This window comes from Ambystoma mexicanum, chromosome 6p (genome assembly GCF_040938575.1).
Source record: "Ambystoma mexicanum isolate Mex_15411 chromosome 6p, UKY_AmexF1_1, whole genome shotgun sequence".
NCBI classification, from domain to species: Eukaryota; Metazoa; Chordata; class Amphibia; order Caudata; family Ambystomatidae; genus Ambystoma; species Ambystoma mexicanum.
The window spans coordinates 26,534,343-26,553,835 of record NC_090935.1 but is presented as its reverse complement, the minus strand read 5'-3'; the positions used below and the strand labels follow the sequence as shown (position 1 = coordinate 26,553,835).

Here is a 19,493-nt window from a genome sequence, read left to right as displayed (position 1 = left end):
AGATAACATAATCCTCAAACTAAAACCATCTAACTGCCAGGGAGACACTTGCCCAGCCCCAATCAACAAGGAGGCAACCAAAGAACGAGCTCCTTTCCTCACCTACATAATCAACGCCTCATTTAATACCAGCATCATCCCCAACAACCTTAAAGATGCCTGGGTGCTCCCTTAACTTAAGATACCATCATTAGGGCTGAGTATCCCCACCAATTATAGACCCAACTCCACAATCCCCTTTCTTCTGAAAATCCTGGATAGAGCAGCTTATCTGCAGAACCAGGAAAACCTAGGAACAAACAATCTCTTTGGCATCAGGCAATCAGGCTTCAGACCTAGGCACTGGAATCAGACCGCCTAGATTGACTTGAAAACTCAAATAGAAGAACTAAAAGACAATGGCAAATTGGCCCTATTCCTATTACATGACTTGTCGGCTGAATTTGACTTGGTAAATCACCAGGTACTATGCAACCGTCTTATCTCCGTAGCACACTTTTCAGACAAAGCTACTACCTGGATCAGATCATTTCTAGAGAACAGATCAATTAGGGTCTTTTCTCCATCAGCCTCTGCCGAACCTGCACCAGTCATGTACTGAGTCCCCAAGGATCATGCATATCTCCAACACTCTACAATGTGTTTACGAAGCCCCTCCTCAATCATTTGGGTGTCACCTACACAAATTATGCAGATGACACCCAAATACTCCTTCCCATCACCAATGACCACAGAGTAGATTCCAAAGCACTCAACGACATTTACCTTGTCATCCAGACCTGGATGACACAACACAGGCTCTGTCTCAATGATGATAAGACAGAGCTACTCCTCCTTGGTTCACAACATAGACTCTACAAATTAGATTCTAACTTTGAATCCTTCACCATAGATGGCAACACCATCAAGGTCTCTAAGGACGCAAAAACTCCTGGTATCTACCTAGTCTCTACTCTTACCTTAGACAGACAAACTAACGCAATAACCTCCTCAACAGCCTATACTTGCAAACTAATCACTGCATGCCAACCATTTTTAATCACCAACAACTGCACCACGATAGCCAGAGTTCTAGTATTGACAAAAATCGACTGCTTCAATGCGCTATATCTAGGAGCTAGCCAACAGAATACAAACAAAATACAGGTAGTACAAAACAACGCCATTAGGGCAGCAATGAAAATTCCCAGAGCCCATCATATCTCAGAAATCAGACGCAGCCTAAACTGGCTGTCGGTCAACCAAAGAATTGCTTTTAAATCAGTGTCACTCATGCATAAATGCCTCAGAAACCTCCCACAGAGTTACTTGTCAAATCTACTCACACGCAACACACTTGTGACCGCCCTGTCAGAGATGCACAAGCAAACTGCCTTAAGATCCTGAGGTTCAACCTTCAGAAGGCGGGGGGGGTAGCAGTATCCCTGTGCTTGCCGCTAAACTGTGGAATACTCGGTTCATTCACAGTGACTGTTTTGACAGTCAAAGTTTCGAATGGCAAAAGTTTCGACACAAAAATGTCGAAAAAAAAGTTTTACATTTTTTTTATTTTTTATGGCCCCCCAAAACCCTGTTTTTAAAAAAAAACACTTGTTTTACAATAAACCCTTTAATATAAAAAAAAATTCGAAAGTTTTTTTTCTAACACTTTTGTGTCAGAAGTTTTGGCATTCGAAAATATTGTTTCGAAACTTTGACTGGACAGCGAATACTCTACCCAACTACTCTGATCTGAACCATTCTACCACTCCTTCAGAAGCAAAGTCATAATCTGGCTCCTAGTGCAAGATTATTAGCTTTCCAACAGTAGACGTTACGCCTGCCTGTGATATGCAATACCTCCCTGTAACATGTACATATGCCTAACATCACTATGCCTAATGCCCAATCATGATGACTGCAAATCTGTAAGTAGAGTAACACTAAGAAATGCACCCAGATGCCTCAGGGGTTGGTGCCTTTACAAATAAACAAAATACCAATACATGATTTGTGCTGCGACTGTTGGCCTGTTTCCAGCCCATGCACAGCTGTCCTCACACAAGGCAAAGGGGTTTGTACCTTGTGGGCGGCGCCTGTTTCACCATTATCTGCACATGGACTGCTGACCAGGTAGGTACTCCCTGACCCCCGCCATCTTGTGGCCTTCCAAATCTTTTTCACCGGTGCCTAAAGCACGGTGAGCGCACTCGGCGCGTGGTCCCTCTCCCCTCCCCCCTCTCCCAATCCGCCTCCTGAACCTCCCTCTACCCGCCTCCCTCAGCGCCCCCCGGCCCTGATTGGCACATTGAAAAGGAAAAAAAAAAAAAAAAGAAAACTCCAGGGTATTGCACGACTTGCAGCGTCAGTCCTGTCTCATCTGGACAGGGACTGCTGACCAGGTAGGTTCCTCCTGACCCCCGCCATCTTGTGGCCTCCCAAATCTTTTTCACCGGTGCTTAAAGCACGGTGAGCGCACTCGGCGCGTGGTCCCTCTTCCCTCTCGCCTCCTGAACCTCCCTCTACCCACCTCCCTCAGTTCCCCCCTGGCCCTGATTGGTGCACCACACCCTCATCAAGGACACCGCAGGGCAGCACCCTGCCCGTGCAGACCCTGTGGCTAAGGGCCCCAAGGCCGAGGGCGGCTCCGACATTGGCGACTCCAAGATGTGTCTGCAGGTGTCCGCAGGGGACGCCAGGGAAGACATCAGCTAACAGACACCAACAAAAAACTGTAAGTGTGGCATGGGTGGGGAGTAGAGCAATCACTTTACTCCAGAAAACCCCTGCCACTCTACCTTACCTCCAAATAACATAGATTGCCATAATATTAGCATGTCCACACTTAGATAGAATTGTGAATATTAGCATGTCCACACTAAGATAGAATTGTGAATATTAGCATGTCCACACTTAGATACAATTGTGAACATCAGCCTGCCTCGCATCTAGATAGAACCGTGAATATTAGCATGTCCACACTTAGATAGAATTGTGAATGTTAGCATGTCCACACTTAGATAGAACCGTGAATATTAGCATGTCCACACTTAGATAGAATTGTGAATATTAGCATGTCCACACTTAGAATTGTGAACATCAGCCTGCCTCGCATCTAGATAGAATTGTGAATATTAGCATGTCAACACTTAGCTAGAATTGTGAATATTAGCTTGCCCACACTTAGAAAGAATTGTGAATATTAGCATGTCCACACTTAGAATTGTGAACATCAGCCTGCCTCGCATCTAGATAGAATCGTGAATATTAGCATGTCCACACTTAGATAGAATTGTGAACATTGGCCTGCCTCGTATCTGATAGAATTGTGAATATTAGCATGTCCACACTTAGATAGAATTGTGAATGTTAGCATGTCCACACTTGGATGGAATTGTGAACATTGGCCTGCCTCGCATCTAGATAGAATTGTGATTATTAGCATGTCCACGCTTAGATTGAATTGTGAATATTAGCATGTCCACACTTAGAATTGTGAACATCAGCCTGCCTCGCATCTAGATAGAATTGTGAATATTAGCATGTCCACACTTAGATAGAATTGTGAATGTTAGCATGTCCACACTTGGATGGAATTGTGAACATTGGCCTGCCTCGCATCTAGATAGAATTGTGATTATTAGCATGTCCACGCTTAGATTGAATTGTGAACATTAGTCTGCCTCACATCTAGAAAGAATTGTGAATATTAGCATGTCCACACTTAGATAGAATTGTGAATGTTAGCATGTCCACACTTAGATAGAATTGTGAATGTTAGCATGTCCACACTTGGATGCAATTGTGAACATTGGCCTGCCTCGAATCTAGATAGAATTGTGATTATTAGCATGTCCACACTTAGATAGAATTGTGAACATTAGCCTGCCTCGCATCTAGATAGAATTGTGAATATTAGCATGTCCACACTTAGATAGAATTGTGAATGTTAGCATGTCCACACTTGGATGGAATTGCGAACATTGGCCTGCCTCGAATCTAGATAGAATTGTGATTATTAGCATGTCCACACTTAGATAGAATTGTGAACATTAGCCTGCCTCGCATCTAGATAGAATTGTGAATATTAGCATGTCCACACTTAGATAGAATTGTGAATGTTAGCATGTCCACACTTGGATGGAATTGCGAACATTGGCCTGCGTCACACCTAGATAGAGTTGTGAATGTTGGCATGTCCACACTTAGATAGAATTGTGAACATTGGCCTGCCTCGCATCTAGATAGAATTGTGAGTGTTGGCATGTCCACACTTAGATACAATTGTAAACATTGGCCTGCGTCGCATCTGGACATAATTGCGAATATTAGCATGTCCACACTTAGATAGAATTGTGAATGTTTGCATGTCCACACTTAGATAGAATTGTGAACATTAGCCTGCGTAACATCTAGATGGAATTGTGAATATTGGCATGTCCACACTTAGATAGAATTGTGAACATTAGCCTGCGTAACATCTAGATGGAATTGTGAATATTGGCATGTCCACACTTAGATAGAATTGTGAACATTAGCCTGCGTCACATCTAGATGGAATTGTGAATATTAGCATGTCCACACTTAGATAGAATTGTAAAAATTAGCATGTCCACACTTAGATAGACTTGTGAACATTAGCCTGCGTCGTATCTAGGTAGGACTTTGAATGTTAGCATGCCCGCACTTAGAGTTGTAAATATTACCTGTCCACACTTAGATAGAATGGCAAAAATTTGCATGTCCACACTTAGATAGAATTGTGAACATTAGCCTGCGTCGCATCTAGATGGAATTGTGAATATTATCATATCCACACTTAGATAGAATTGTAAATATTAGCATGTCCACACTTAGATAGAATTGTAAACATTAGCCTGCGTCACATCTAGATGGAATTGTGAATATTAGCATGTCCACACTTAGATAGATTTGTGAACATTAGCCTGCGTCGTATCTAGGTAGGACTTTGAATGTTAGCATGTCCACATTTAGATAGATTTGTGAACATTAGCCTGCGTCGCATCTAGGTAGGACTTTGAATGTTAGCATGCCCGCGCTTAGAGTTGTAAATATTACCTGTCCACACTTCGATAGAATGGTAAATATTTGCATGTCCACACTTAGATAGAATTGTGAACATTAGCCTGCGTCTCATCTAGATAGAACCGTGAATATTAGCATGTCCACACTTAGATAGAATTGTGAATTGTAGCATGGACAATACTGTGAATGTTAGCATGCAAAAGGTCAGATAACCAACTAACCAATATAACCTCAAACTCTGCATACTTATCTCACTCAAAAACTCACACAACCATCTCTCGCATTACAAGCCGCACGCACTTCACAACACTGCAACAACACATAAACCGGAGTAACAGCACACGCGGACTGACACCGATCCAATACCAGCACCAAAGCTCGGCACCCGGTGTCTACCGAGTTGAAGCTGCCAACAGAACACCACTCCTCTCACTATCCTACTCCTTCTTCACCTTACTAACCCATCCCCCCCTTATCGTTTGCAGATCCGCCAGAGTGCCTGGGGACCAATTCCGTTGGTGACGGTGCGCGGTACAAATACCTTTAACATTTAACATTTAACATTTAACATTATGATTGGGGTCACTGCTGGTTTAGAAGAAGAGTGGGGGCCACTCCTCGTCGCCTAGTAGTCATGTCCTCACAGTCCCACCACTAGCGACCTGCCGTTTAAAACTGTCCCCCAACTTCTCACCCTCCACCTCTCCCCCCCCCCCCTGTTGGGAGTGGATGGACGTCCCCACCTCTGGGCACCCCGCGGGAGCTTTCTTTTATTGGGCGAGGGGGCGGGATGAACTTGGCATGTGATGAGAGAGGGAGTGATTGATGGGCAGAGTTGCAGGGAAGGGCTGGGCGGGTGGCCCTACCCAGACAGGCCCTAGGGGAAGGGAGGATCACATGCCAGACCCTTCCCTAAGAGTATAAATGCTGCTGGGGAGGGTGCAGAGCCCTCTCTGCCTCTGATCGGCTGGAGGAGACTCCAGGACAAGACGCGGGACGGTAAGTACCCATTGATGGGTGATGGCCGGGGGGCAGGGAGGGGGGGTAAACTGTAGAATAGACAAATGAATAGATGAGTGAGTGACGTAGGGAGCGAGTTCTGTGACGTAAACATTGCACTCCTCCGAGGCGTGCCATCTCCTCTGTGCGTGAGACACACTTCACTGGTATGGGAGAGAGGGCATTTACACCTCCGCTTGTGTAAACTCAGGGAGTCTGTCTTTTAATTACTGAAGCGCCTTGGAGCGGACATTGGGGCTTCTAGGAGCCGGCCGGTGCAGTTCTGCGCATGGGATTGGACGGGGCCACCCTTTTCAGTGGCTGTCCAGTGACTCCAAGGTCAGAGTGATGATGTCAGGCATTTCTGCATGGTTTGGTGATGGCCAACACATGTTTCGCACAGGGTGCGCTTCCTTGAGGCCTGGCAGTGGGCCCCACATGAAAGACGGCCAGGCTTGCCATAGCCGAGCATTGGTATGGTAATGTGTATTTATATAGCGTCTGCACACATGCACGTGTTTCAATGCGCTCAAGGAGGGTGGGAACATGGGGGAAAACAACTCCCTTGAACTTCTGAGAGGATAATAGTCTGTGCAGGCAGAGTAAGGGCGTAGGTACAGCAAATAGGCCTGACTACGATTCTGCAGTTTTCCAAGTGCAGTTTTCCAAGTGCAATCAAGCAATGATGACAAGGGAGAAAAGACAAATGATGTGCAAGTGCACAGCCTGTTCCAGGGGATGGGAGCAGGTGGGCCCAAGTGCACCCAGCTGGAGGCTGCGGTAAGTGCAGGGAGAGCTCCTCCCTTGGGTCATTGCTCAAGTGCAGTGTTGATGAGGCGAATGCAAGGCCCGGAGGTGAGTGGGAGAGGACTGGTGGGGGTGCCAGTGACCTGTGGGACTCTGAGGTACCCCAGGAGGCCAGACAGCAAGCTGTACGGAAACGAGGCGGGAGAGAGGGAAAGACGAGAGCTAGGTTAGCAGGGGGAGGGAGAAAGAGAAGAGGAACGTCTTGAGGAGTTTCCGGAACTTAAGAAGATCAGGCTCAAGACTGAGGGTGGCAGGAAGGCTGTTCCAGAGAGGCCCCTGCTGAGGATGAGGATCTCCCTCCAAATCGCTGCTTGGAGTACCGAAGGTTGGAAGTAGATGAGGGGAGGGCTCGGGAGGGACAGTATTTAGGTAGGCAACGTTGCAGATAGATAGGTGCCAGGCCCCAGAATGCATTGCCCGAGCTCTAAACTTATCTCTAGACCTCTGGTGTTGCAGGCATCAGTCGGGCTCCAGCAGAAGAACTGGGCTGTTGTCAGCAATCTCTTCCTGGTGGGGCTGGGGCAGGGGCAGTCATGCACTCCCGGGAGGGCTCACCTACCACCCTGTTGGTCAGATAGCTCAGTGAGTTACGCAGGCGCATGGACAGCAGGTCCCAGATTTGAAACCTGCCAGGACCAGCTCCGCCTTTTATCCTTACATGAGTACTGTTAGAAACAGGTAAATAGTCTGTTATTTGCAGCACTACGAATCTGCAGCACATAATGCTACATGAGAACACTCGTGCCCTTATTACCAGCTGTTTACATGATTAGACATCTCACTTTGCCCCAGGTCACCTCGGTGTAAGAAGCTCACGCAGCCCTCTTTATTCTGGAACTGGTAGTCTACCTTTTACCATTGTAAATGCAGGACTACGAGTCCCAGAATCCATAGCAACATAACAGAACTGGCGAGTTACCTGCCGTCATGAGAGCCCTGACCAATACCTATCATTTGCATTCCGATACCTTTCTGTCCCTTTTTGGTTTTGAGCATTTGGTGGCGCTAGCGCCACATAATTCCCAAAACATTGGTACTGTATAAGTGAAAGAAGAAAGGGGAGTTCAGGAGCAGTGTATGGCGTTGGCATGGCAACTTGCTGATGAAATGGTCGAAGCACCAGCTGAGCCTTGTTTATTTCCAGCCGGGCTGTGCTTCTGCTTCTTAATGAGGCCCTAAAGTATGTTGAGAGATTATGGAGGTATAGACAGTTCTGGTCATTGGGCCGGCTCTTGCCAGGTTAAGATCCGGCATCAGATGTCTGGCTGGATCTTGGGACCAGGCCTGCCTCAGCATCGGAAAGACAAGGGTTGCTGGGAGTTCCAAGAGGAGTACAATAGATTCCACAGGCCTTCTTGGGACAGCAAAGGCCGAGATGTAAAGGGCGCCCTTGGGCAGGTTTCTATGGGGGAAACATCTGCCATTACAATGTGAAACGATTTCCCAGTACAGACCCACATGTGGGCAGGGAGGTGTGCATGGCTTGGTAGGGGGTGCGGGACGGTACTCCCTCTTCCTCCAGCTGTAGAAAGAAAGAACAGAGAACCAGCTGGTGCCAGAGACAGTGCTCCCTCCTCTTCCAGCTGCAGAAAGAAAGAACAGAGAACCAGCTGGTGCCAGAGACAGTGCTCCCTCCTCTTCCAGCTGCAGAAAGAAAGAACAGAGAACCAGCTGGTGCCAGAGACAGTGCTCCCTCCTTTTCCAGCTGCAGAAAGAAAGAACCGAGAACTAGCTGGTGCCAGAGACAGTGCTCCCTCCTCTTTCAGCTGTATAAAGAAAGAGCAGAGAACTAGCTGGTGCCAGAGACAGTGCTCCCTCTTCTTCCAGCTGCAGAATGAAAGAGCAGAGAACTAGCTGGTGCCAGAGACAGTGCTCCCTCCTCTTCCAGCTGCAGAAAGAAAGAACAGAGAACTAGCTGGTGCCAGAGACAGTGCTCCCTCCTCTTCCGGCTGCAGAAAGAAAGAACAGAGAACTAGCTGGTGCCAGAGACAGTGCTCCTTCCTCTTCCGGCTGCAGAAAAAAAGAACAGAGAACTAGCTGGTGCCAGAGACAGTACTCACTCCTCTTCCGGCTGCAAAAAGAAAGAGCAGAGAACTAGCTGGTGCCAGAGACAGTGCTCCCTTCTCTTCCGGCTGTATAAAGAAAGAGCAGAGAACTAGCTGGTGCCAGAGACAGTGCTCCTTCTTCTTCCGGCTGCGGAAAGAAAGAGCAGAGAACTAGCTTGTGCCAGAGACAGTGGTCCCTCGTCTTCCGGCTGTGGAAAGGAATAACAGAGAACTAGCAGGTCCCAGAGACAGTGCTCCCTCCTCTTCCAGCTGCGGAAAGAATGAACAGAGAACTAGCTGGTGTCAGAGACAGTGCTCCCTCTTCTTCCAGCTGCGGAAAGAAAGAACAGAGAACTAGCTGGTGCCAGCGACAGTGCTCCCTCTTCTTCCAGTTGTAGAAAGAAAGAACAGAGAACCAGCTGGTGCCGGAGACAGTGCTCCCTCCTCTTCCAGTTGTAGAAAGAAAGAACAGAGAACCAGCTGGTGCCGGAGACAGTGCTCCCTCCTCTTCCAGCTGCAGAAAGAAAGAACAGAGAACCAGCTGTTGCTGGAGACAGTGCTCCCTCTTCTTCCAGCAGTAGAAAGAAAGAACAGAGAACCAGCTGGTGCCGGAGACAGTGCTCCCTCTTCTTCCAGCTGTAGAAAGAAAGAACAGAGAACCAGCTGGTGCCGGAGACAGAGCCCCCTCTTCTTCCAGCTGTAGAAAGAAAGAACAGAGAACCAGCTGGTGCCGGAGACAGTTCCCCCTCTTCTTCCAGCTGTAGAAAGAAAGAACAGAGAACCAGCTGGTGCCGGAGACAGTGCTCCCTCCTCTTCCAGCTGCAGAAAGAAAGAACAGAGAACCAGCTGTTGCCGGAGACAGTGCTCCCTCGTCTTCCAGCTGCAGAAAGAAAGAACAGAGCTCTAGCTGATGCCGGAGACAGTGCTTCCTCCTCTTCCAGCTGCAGAAAGAAAGAACAGAGCTCTAGCTGGTGCCGGAGACAGTGCTCCCTCCTCTTCCAGCTGTATAAAGAAAGAACAGAGAACCAGTTGGTGCCGGAGACATTGCTCCCTCGTCTTCCAGCTGCAGAAAGAAAGAACAGAGAACCAGCTGGTGCCGGAGACAGTGCTTCCTCCTCTTCCAGCTGCAGAAAGAAAGAACAGAGCTCTAGCTGGTGCCGGAGACAGTGCTCCCTCCTATTCCAGCTGTATAAAGAAAGAACAGAGAACTAGTTGGTGCCGGAGACAGGGCTCCCTCCTCTTCCAGCTGCACAAAGAAAGAACAGAGAACTAGCTGGTGCCGGAGACAGTGCTCCCTCCTCTTCCAGCTGCACAAAGAAAGAACAGAGAACTAGCTGGTGCCAGAGACAGTGCTCCCTCCTATTCCAGCTGTAGAAAGAAAGAACAGAGAACCAGCTGGTGCCAGAGACAGTGCTCCCTCCTATTCCAGCTGTAGAAAGAAAGAACAGAGAACCAGCTGGTGCCGGAGACAGTGCTCCCTCGTCTTCCAGCTGCAGAAAGAAGGAACAGAGAACCAGTTGGTGCCGGAGACAGTGCTCCCTCGTCTTCCAGCTGTAGAAAGAAAGAACAGAGAACCAGCTGGTGCCGGAGACAGTGCTTTCTCCTCTTCCAGCTGCTGAAAGAAAGAACAGAGAACTAGCTGGTGGCGGAGACAGTGCTCCCTCCTCTTCCAGCTGCAGAAAGAAAGAACAGAGAACTAGCTGGTGCCGGAGACAGTGCTCCCTCCTCTTCCAGCTGCACAAAGAAAGAACAGAGAACTAGCTGGTGCCAGAGACAGTGCTCCCTCCTATTCCAGCTGTAGAAAGAAAGAACAGATAACCAGCTGGTGCCATAGACAGTGCTCCCTCCTATTCCAGCTGTAGAAAGAAAGAACAGAGAACCAGCTGGTGCCGGAGACAGTGCTCCCTCGTCTTCCAGCTGCAGAAAGAAAGAACAGAGAACCAGTTGGTGCCGGAGACAGTGCTCCCTCGTCTTCCAGCTGCAGAAAGAAAGAACAGAGAACCAGCTGGTGCCGGAGACAGTGCTTCCTCCTCTTCCAGCTGCAGAAAGAAAGAACAGAGCTCTAGCTGGTGCCGGAGACAGTGCTCCCTCCTCTTCCAGCTGTATAAAGAAAGAACAGAGAACCAGTTGGTGCCGGAGACAGTGCTCACAAAGAAAGAACAGAGAACTAGCTGGTGCCAGAGACAGTGCTCCCTCCTATTCCAGCTGTAGAAAGAAAGAACAGATAACCAGCTGGTGCCATAGACAGTGCTCCCTCCTATTCCAGCTGTAGAAAGAAAGAACAGAGAACCAGCTGGTGCCGGAGACAGTGCTCCCTCGTCTTCCAGCTGCAGAAAGAAAGAACAGAGAACCAGTTGGTGCCGGAGACAGAGCTCCCTCGTCTTCCAGCTGCAGAAAGAAAGAACAGAGAACCAGCTGGTGCCGGAGACAGTGCTTCCTCCTCTTCCAGCTGCAGAAAGAAAGAACAGAGCTCTAGCTGGTGCCGGAGACAGTGCTCCCTCCTCTTCCAGCTGTATAAAGAAAGAACAGAGAACCAGTTGGTGCCGGAGACAGTGCTCCCTCGTCTTCCAGCTGCAGAAAGAAAGAACAGAGAACTAGCTGGTGCCGGAGACAGTGCTCCCTCCTCTTCATAGCTGGTGCCGGAGACAGTGCTCCCTCCTATTCCAGCTGTATAAAGAAAGAACAGAGAACTAGTTGGTGCCGGAGACAGGGCTCCCTCCTCTTCCAGCTGCAGAAAGAAAGAACAGAGAACTAGCTGGTGGCGGAGACAGTGCTCCCTCCTCTTCCAGCTGCAGAAAGAAAGAACAGAGAACTAGCTGGTGCCGGAGACAGTGCTCCCTCCTCTTCCAGCTGCACAAAGAAAGAACAGAGAACTAGCTGGTGCCAGAGACAGTGCTCCCTCCTCTTCCAGCTGCAGAAAGAAAGAACAGAGAACCAGCTGGTGCCAGAGACAGTGCTCCCTCTTCTTCCAGAAGTAGAAAGAAAGAACAGAGAACCAGCTGGTGCCAGAGACAGTGCTCCCTCTTCTTCCAGCAGTAGAAAGAAAGAACAGAGAACCAGCTGGTGCCAGAGACAGTGCTCCCTCCTCTTCCAGCTGCAGAAAGAAAGAACAGAGAACCAGCTGGTGCCAGAGACAGCGCTCCCTCGTCTTCCAGCTGCAGAAAGAAAGAACAGAGAACTAGCTGGTGCCAGAGACAGTGCTCCCTCCTATTCCAGCTGTAAAAAGAAAGAACAGAGAACTAGCTGGTGCCAGAGACAGTGCTCCCTCTTCTTCCAGCTGCAGAAAGAAAGAACAGAGAACCCGCTGGTGCCAGAGACAGTGCTCCCTCTTCTTCCAGCAGTAAAAAGAAAGAACAGAGAACCAGCTGGTGCCAGAGACAGTGCTCCCTCCCGCTCTTGATACGCCGGCTTATTTTGCAGCCTTGCTGTGCTCAGATAAGGGCCTTTTCGTTGACAAGTTGCTGTACATGTTTGCAGCAAAGCTAAAGCATGATATTCTGCAGCAAAGTATGGCGGGGAACGTGCATTGTTGTAGTCGTCTGGTCTACACTGGGGGCTTTGCTGAATTGGATTCTGGTATTTGTAGTCTCGACTCTCAGTGAAGATGGGAGGAATGTCACAATTGTACATGTTTTTGCTACCATTATTCTCCTTATGTTTACAAAAGATGGCTTGAAAGCGACACACACCATAGTAAGGGCCGCACACTAATATATAAATCCTTAAGATATGTGTGTGCCTACCTTACTATGGTCTGTGTAGTCTCCATGCCATCTTTTATAAAGCAGAGCATTGCTGAAAGCCACATCTGGGGTTGAAAAGGGAGATGATGAGATTGTAAGTCGTGAATATTTGCCCAGGGTGCGGCAAGGGAGTTTGCAATCTTGGAGACCACAAGACTTATTTGCCCTGATTGTGGCCCTGTTCTGCTTTCCAGGGCACAAGGAAAGGATACATGTGGGTGGAATGTGTCGCTTTTGTTCAGAGGGCAGACACAGCACCCCTTGGGTGTAGTTGAGGCCGGAAAGCTTGCTCAAGTGTTTGGCTACCAGGATTTCCCCCAGGTTGTCACATTCCCAGTGTTGACGCTTACCCACAAGACCACACGAAATGCACATGTCTCATATTTGGATATGTTCTTTTCCATGGAATATTGCACTATAGATTGTGGAGTTTAAAAGGTGAGAACTTTTTATATTTTACCAGCATAGTGATTGGAAAGAAGTAGCATGAAAGAAATTGCACCCATTTTTACCCTATTATTTTTAAAGATTTCCTTTGAGTTGATTTCAACTGCCAGCTCTGCCCCCTCTGAGCTTCTCCACTCCTTCAAACTCCATCCCTAACCCGGCCTTGTGGGTGTAAGGTCTGGCCCCTTTGCCTTGACCGGGAGCTCTGGTCTACAGGATACAAACAAAGCCAGGTGGAGACAGTGTAAACTGCTCCACATCTTTATGCAAAGCCTACCAATTACAGACTGCCTTTCCTCCTTCCTCTCCACGTCACTTCCCTTCCCACAACCTGGACCCGCCCCTGCCCTCCCCAGACTACAACTCCCGACACTACACCTCCCTCCATTTTAAACGCTAATAACAATATCAACAACACAACTTTACCCCATTTCTTCAATGAATCTGCAGGGCTTTGCTCGAGCCCTTTGTGGACGAGGGTTCCCTGGTTTGGGCCTCTTCCTCGGATCGTCAGGTCCACTTTCCTCCTGGCTCGAAGCATCAGATTCCTCTCCATCTCCCTGATATGATTCGTCTGAGGAATATTCTCATCTTCCTATGACCCTTGTCGTGGCTCTTGTAGTGTCCCAGACAATCTCATAAAGTGTGAAGAGTTTCTGGTTACCTGATGCCCGCCCCCTTCCGCAGTGACAAATAAGCCCTTCTTCCTGATGATGATGAGTGGATCTTCATGAAAGAACGTGTCCCCTTTGAAGGTTCTGGTTTGGTACACGCCCACCACCTCCCCTAGCTAAAGAGTAATGCTATGTCCCCTTTTAAGCCTCTGCTTGCGCCCTTTTTTCTCAAAACATTCCTTGGCAGCAGAGTTATTTGCTGAAGCACCTATTTTTGTAGAAATACAACTTGTTAGCCTTGCAAGAGTTTCTTGGTCCTTTTTCTCCTAGTGGGTTGTATTTTTTCTGGTGTGAGCGTTTAGGGGTGTTCCTTCGCTTCTGCTGGACCAAGGCCACACTGCTGGCTGCACTGGGACCGGGACGTTGTTCCCTGAAGGTGCCAGAAAAACTCCCTTGAGTGGGAGTGCAAGCCAAAAGGACTCATCTCATCCTGGTGCCCCTAGTTTGAGACTCCCAGCAACCCAAGAGACCAACAGAAGCTGGAATCCTGTTTCACTGCGAGCTGCTTTGGCACTGGACTCATGGTGCTGCTTGTGGCACTCTGTGAACTTCGAGCTTCTTCCCTGTCCCTTGGGTCTCTCTCAATGCCCTATTGCACTAGTAAAGAGCACCCAGACTTGATGTCAACTTGGCACTGGTTCAGAATGACTCGACAGCAAGAAGCAGGCTCAGTGATTTCAGCACCTAAGAGTAACAATGAAGGTACTGTGAAGAGGACCCATGCCCCTGGTCCACATTTCAGCCCATGGGGACATATAAGCCCCCGTTCCTTTCTTCAGACATTCATGAACCCTTTCATTGTGTCCAGTGAGTGCCTGCACAACCCTGTTCATCTACCCAGAGTGTCCATCTGCAATAGTTGGCATTCTCTATGTTGTATTTACAGTGATGGCTTTTACTAGTATTCCCTAATTAGATGCTTGCATTTTATTCTTTGATCGTTAGTCTATCTTTTAACAGAACCTTGGTTTCGACATGCTTTCATTTATTTTTACCCGCTGTTCTTAGATTACAGCGGGTAATGTCAGGGGCGAGGGTGTCGCCTTCATATCCAAAACCTCCTTAGGCCTCAGACCTATATCGTGCCAACCTCTCCCCTCAGCAGAACTACTGTCCGTCAAGCCTCCTCTCGCAGCTACACAAACACTTAGCATGCACCTCATCTACAGGCCACCTTGGCTGGTATCCACCTTTGAAGAAGATATTACAACTCTTCTCTCCACAAAAACCAAGCTATGCTCTCATATCATCCTACTGGGCGACCTTAACCTCAGTTTCCAAGACGCCAAGGATGCTAAAGCTCCAGACATTGCCAACACGATAACGGAACTTGGTTTCGTTGATCGCATCTCGGAACCCACCCACATCAAAGGTAGGACACTTGATTGGCTTGCAGACCTTAACTGCAACATCAACATACTATCCAACATGCCCTGTATCTGGTCAGACCACCATCTGATCACATTCACTATCAAGAATGACTATCAGCTCACCTACCAGACCCTCTTTCCTCCCATTTGCACGAGGAACAACAGAGAGATAACTAGGGAGAAACTGCATCCACTGATACTACCCATCTTCAACAACTCTATCGACTCACACACAGATCCCACTGCGCTAGTTGACATCTACATCCAAACCCTCCTCAAGGCTATCGACTCCATTGCTTCACCTAAACTATGCAAACTGAAACCTTGTACACACCTTAACTCTTGGTTTACATCGCACTTCAGAGCTTTACGCAAACAAAAAAGAAATGCTGAGGCCCTCTGGAAGAGCCTGCCCATAGCAACTAATAAGGACAACCTCCTGATAGCATCCATCAATTACAAAGGGGCGATGTTTCAGGCCAAAAAAGACACGTACAATAATCAAATCATCCAAGCCAAATCGAGTGCTAAAGGACTCTTCAATATACTTTGAGAACTAGAATCCCCAGCAGTGCCCCCCAACACATGCATCAAAGGCACCATGCGGAGCTCCAACATTCAAAAAGCACTTCTTGATAAAATCACCATGCTCCAAGAAAAAATCTAATCTAAAAGAACTGGCATCTCACTCGACACATCACAATTCACCACTTTAGTTCCACTTCAACATACCCACAAGCTATTCAACTTCTCCCCACTCTCCACCAAAGATGTAGATAACATATTCCTCAAACTAAAACCATCTAACTGCCAGGGAGACACTTGCCCAGCCCCAATCAACAAGGAGGCAACCAAAGAACGAGCTCCTTTCCTCACCTACATAATCAACGCCTCATTTAATACCAGCATCATCCCCAACAACCTTAAAGATGCCTGGGTGCTCCCTTTACTTAAGATACCATCATTAGGGCTGAGTATCCCCACCAATTATAGACCCAACACCACAATCCCCTTTCTTCTGAAAATCCTGGATAGAGCTTCTTATCTGCAGAACCAGGAAAACTTAGGAACAAACAATCTCTTTGGCATCAGGCAATCAGGCTTCAGACCTAGGCACTGGAATCAGACCGCCTAGATTGACTTGAAAACTCAAATAGAAGAACTAATAGACAATGGAAAATTGGCCCTACTCCTATTACTTGGCTTGTCGGCTGAATTTGACTTGGTAAATCACCAGGTACTATGCAACCATCTTATCTCCGTAGCACACTTTTCAGACAAAGCTACTACCTGGATCAGATCATTTCTAGAGAACAGATCAATTAGGGTCTTTTCTCCATCAGCCTCTGCCGAACCTGCACCAGTCATGTACTGAGTCCCCAAGGATCATGCATATCTCCAACACTCTACAATGTGTTTACGAAGCCCCTCCTCAATCATTTGGGTGTCACCTACACAAATTATGCAGATGACACCCAAATACTCCTTCCCATCACCAATGACCACAAAGTAGATTCCAAAGCACTCAACGACATTTACCTTGTCATCCAGGCCTGGATGACACAACACAGGCTCTGTCTTAATGATGATAAGACAGAGCTACTCCTCCTTGGTTCACAACATAGACTCTACAAATTAGATTCTAACTTTGAATCCTTCACCATAGATGGCAACACCATCAAGGTCTCTAAGGACGCAAAAACTCCTGGTATCTACCTAGTCTCTACTCTTACCTTAGACAGACAAACTAACGCAATAACCTCCTTAACAGCCTACACTTGCAAACTAATCACTGCATGCCGACCATTTTTAATCACCAACAACTGCACCACGATAGCCAGAGTTCTAGTATTGACAAAAATCGACTACTGCAATGCGCTCTATCTAGGAGCTAGCCGACAGAATACAAACAAAATACAGGTAGTACAAAACAACGCCATTAGGGCAGCAATGAAAATCCCCAGAGTCATCATATCTCGGACATCAGACGCAGCCTAAACTGGCTGTCGGTCAACCAAAGAATTGCTTTTAAATCAGTGTCACTCATGCATAAATGCCTCGGAAACCTCCCACAGAGTTACTTGTCAAATCTATTCACACGCAACACCTGTGACCGCCCTGTCAGAGCTGCACAAGCACACTGCCTTAAGATCCTGAGGTTCAACCTTCAGAAGGCGGGGGGGGGGTAGCAGTATCCCTGTGCTTGCCGCTAAACTGTGGAATACTCAGTTCATTCACAGTGACTGTTTTGACAGTCAAAGTTTCGAATGGCAAAAGTTTCAACACAAAAATGTCGAAAAAAAAAGTTTTACATTTTTTTTATTTTTTATGGCCCCCCAAAAACCCTGTTTTTTTAAAAAAAACACCTGTTTTACAATACGAAATTAAAATAAACCTTTTAATATAAAAAAAACATTTGAAACTTTTTTTTCTAGCACTTTTGTGTCAGAACTTTTGGCATTCGAAAATATTGCTTCGGAACTTTGACTGGACAGCGAATACTCTACCCAAATTACTCTGATCTGAACCATTCTACCACTCCTTCAGAAGCAAAGTCACAATCTGGCTCCTAGTGCAAGATTATTAGCTTTCCAACAGTAGACGTTACTCCTGCCTGTGATATGCAATACCTCCCTGTAACATGTAAATATGTCTAACATCACTATGCCTAATGCCCAATCATGACGACTGCAAACCTGTAAGTAGTGTAACACTAAGAAATGCGCCCAGACGCCTCAGGGCTTGGTGCCTTTACAAATAAACAAAATACCAATACATGATTTGTGCTGCGACTGTTGGCCTGTTTCCAGCCCATGCACCTCCTGAGGACTACAGCTGCCCTCACACAAGGCAAAGGGGTTTGTACCTTGTGGGCGGCGCCTGTTTCACCATTATGATTGGGGACACTGCTGGTTTAGAAGAAGAGTGGGGGGCACTCCTCGTCACCTAGGAGTCATGTCCTCACAGTCCCACCACTAGCGACCTGCTGTTTAAAACTGTCCCCCAACTTCTCACCCTCCACCTCTCACCGCCCCCCCCCCTCCCCTGCCAAAGTCAGTGCAAGGCCTGCCTGCATTCCTGCTGCTGTTGGGAGTGGATGGACGTCCCCACCTCTGGGCACCCCGAGGGGGCTTTCTTTTATTGGTGGAGGGGGCGGGGATGAACTTGCCATGTGATGAGAGAGGGAGTGATTGATGTGCGGAGTTGCAGGGCAGGGCTGCTCAGACCAGTGTTGGCCGGGTGGCCCTACCCAGGCAGGCCCTAGATGGGGGTCACATGTCAGACCCTTCCCTGAGAGTATAAATGCTGCTGGGGAGGGTGCGGAGCCCTCTCTGCCTCTGATCGGCTGGAGGAGACTCCAGGACAAGACGCGGGACAGTAAGTACCCGTTAATGAGTGATGGGCGGGGGGCAGGGAGGGGGGGTAAACTGTAGAATAGACAAATGGATAGATGAGTGAGTGACGTAGTGAGCGAGTTCTGTGACGTAAACACCGTACTCTGAGGCGTGCCGTCTCCTCTGTGCGTGAGACACACTTCACTGGTATGGGAGAGAGGGCATTTACACCTCCGCTTGTGTAAACTCAGGGAGTCTGTCCCTTAATTACTGAAGCGCCTAGGAGCGGACATTGGGGCTTCTAGGATCCGGCCGGTGCAGTTCTGCGCATGGGATTGGACGGGGCCACCCTTTTCAGTGGCTGTCCAGTGACTCCAAGGTCAGAGTGATGACGTCAGGCATTTCTGCATGGTTTGGTGATGGCCAACACATGTTTCGCACAGGACGCGCTTCCTTGAGGCCTGGCAGTGGGCCCCACATGAAAGACGGCCAGGCTTGCCATAGCCGAGCATTGGTATGGTAATGTGTATTTATATAGCGTCTGCACACATGCACGTGTTTCAATGCGCTCAAGGAGGGTGGGAACATGGGGGAAAACAACTCCCTTGAACTTCTGAGAGGATAATAGTCAGTGCAGGCAGAGTAAGGGCGTAGGTACAGCAAATAGGCCTGACTACGATTCTGCAGTTTTCCAAGTGCAGTTTTCCAAGTGCAATCAAGCAATGATGACCAGGGAGAAAAGACAAATGATGTGCAACTGCACAGCCTGTTCCAGGGGATGGGGCAGGTGGGCCCAAGTGCACCCAGCTGGAGGCTGCTGTAAGTGCAGGGAGAGCCCCTCCCATGGGTCATTGCTCAAGTGCAGTGTTGATGAGGCGAATGCAAGGCCCGGAGGTGAGTGGGAGAGGACTGGTGGGGGTGCCAGTGACCTGTGGGACTCTGAGGTACCCCAGGAGGCCAGACAGCAAGCTGTACGGAAACGAGGCGGGAGAGAGGGAAAGACGAGAGCTAGGTTAGCAGGGGGAGGGAGAAAGAGGAGAAGAGGAAC

The 19,493-nt window shown here is 48.1% G+C and overlaps 1 protein-coding gene across 2 annotated transcripts in view; it reads left to right on the top strand.

Annotated features, from left to right (window-relative positions):
• Positions 1–19,493, top strand: part of LOC138511169 (uncharacterized) — a 296,224-nt gene that overhangs the window by 23,394 nt on the left and 253,337 nt on the right. Inside the window, exon 1 of one of the 2 annotated variants that reach the window (XM_069626677.1) lies at positions 5,974–6,024. The exons of the other annotated variant lie outside the window; for it this stretch is intronic. The gene's annotated coding sequence lies outside the window, so the exon portion shown is untranslated. Of the gene's footprint in view, positions 1–5,973; positions 6,025–19,493 lie in introns of those variants that run through there. 2 annotated transcript variants of the gene reach the window in all.